This window comes from Pristiophorus japonicus, chromosome 11 (genome assembly GCF_044704955.1).
Source record: "Pristiophorus japonicus isolate sPriJap1 chromosome 11, sPriJap1.hap1, whole genome shotgun sequence".
NCBI classification, from domain to species: Eukaryota; Metazoa; Chordata; class Chondrichthyes; family Pristiophoridae; genus Pristiophorus; species Pristiophorus japonicus.
This window is the reverse complement of record NC_091987.1, coordinates 169,124,480-169,126,474: the sequence shown is the minus strand read 5'-3', so window position 1 is coordinate 169,126,474 and position 1,995 is coordinate 169,124,480.

Genomic DNA, 1,995 nt, shown 5'->3' with positions numbered 1-1,995 from the left:
AAAGTTTGACCCGAAACACCCTGCTCCCCTCTTTGGCCAAGACAGTGCCAGGAAGCCACTCGGGACCTTGTCCATAATTTTTTACAAATACAGGATCATTGATTTCAATCTCGCGTGACACATTTGCGCTATCATGGTATACACTTTGTTGAAGCCGCCTGCTCGCTACCTGTTCATGTAGATCAGGGTGAACTAACGAGAGCCTTGTCTTAAGTGGTCTTTTCATGAGCATTTCAGCAGGTGGAATCCCAGTGAATGAGTGGGGTCTTGTGTAGTAGTTAAGCAGGACTCGGGATAGGCGAGTCTGCAGTGAGCCTTCAGTTACCCTCTTCAAACCTAGCTTGATGATTTGCACTGCTCTCTCTGTCTGACCATTAGACACTGGTTTAAACGGGGCAGATGTGACATGACTGATCCCGTTACGGGTCATGAATTCTTTGAACTCAGTACTAGTAAAACATGGCCCATTGTCGCTCACCAGGACATCGGGTAGCCGTGAGTGGCAAACATGGCCCGCAGGCTTTCAGTAGTGGCAGCAGACTTGTTAGCCGACATTATCTCACATTCAATTCACTTGGAGTATGCATCTACAACCACAAGGGACATTTTACCCAAGAATGGGCCTGCATAGTCGAAGTGTACCCTAGACCACGGTTTAGAGGGCCAAGACCATAAACTTAGCGGCGCCTCTCTGGGTACATTGCTTAATTGCGAGCATGTATTACATCTGTGAACGCAGGACTCTAAGTCTGCATCGATACACGTGGGATCTGGCTATCGCTTTCATCATTACGATGCCTGCGTGGGTACTGTGGAGGTCATTGATGAAGGTGTTTCTGCCCTTCTTGGGGACCACTACTCGATTGTCCCACAGAAGGCAGCCTGCCTGTATAGACATTTCATCTTTGCGCCGCTGGAATGGCTTTATCTCTTCCTGTATTTCCACTTGGACACTGGAACAGCTCCCGTGAAGCATACAGCTTTTGACTAGAGATAATAAAGGGTCCTGGCTTGTCCAGGTTTTGATCTACCGGGCAGTGACGGGTGATTGCTCACTCTCAAATGCTTCCATGACCATGGCTAGATCTGCAAGTTGTGCTATTTCCACCCCCGTGGTGGGCAATGGCAGCCGACTGAGAGCATAGGCGCAGTTTTCTGTGCCTGGCCTATGGCGAATGGCGTAGTTTTATGCGGACAACGTGAGCGCCCATCTCTGGACGCGGGCCGATGCATTGGTATTTATCCCTTTACGCTCGAAGAACAGGGATATAAGTGGCTTATGGTCAGTTTGAATTTTAGCCCAAACAGGTATTGATGCATTTTCATTACCCCATAGACACACGCTAATGCTTCTTTCTCAATCATGCTGTAGGCTCTCTCAGCCTTAGACAGACTCCTGGGTGCATAAGCAACCCGTTGCAGTTTCACGAAATCATTAGCTTGTTTCAATACACACCCGACGCCATATGACGACGCATCACATGCTAGTACCAAACACTTACATGGATCATTCAACACAAGCAATTTGTTTGAGCATAACAATTTTCTCACTTTTGCAAAGGCACTTTCTTGGCTTTTGCCCCAAACACATTCATCCCCTTTCCGTAGTAAGACATGCAGTGGTTCTAACAGTGTGCTGAGACCCGGTAAGAAGTTACCAAAGTAGTTCAGGAGTCCCAGAAATGACCGCAGCTCCGTCAGGTTCTGTGGCCTCGGTTCGTTCTCGATTGCCTCCGTCTTCGCGTTGGTGGGCCTGATGCCATCCGCCGCAATCCTCCTTCCCAGGAACTCCACTTCAGGCACCAGGAAAACACACTTCGAGCGTTTTAACCTGAGCCCCACGCGGTTGAGTCAACTAAGAACCTCCTCCACGTTCTACAGATGCTCGACTGTTTTCCGACCTGTGACCAAGATGTCGTCCTGGAAGACCACGGTGTGCGGGACCGACTTCAGTAAGTTTTCCATGTTTCTCTGGAATTTCGCCGCCGCTGATCG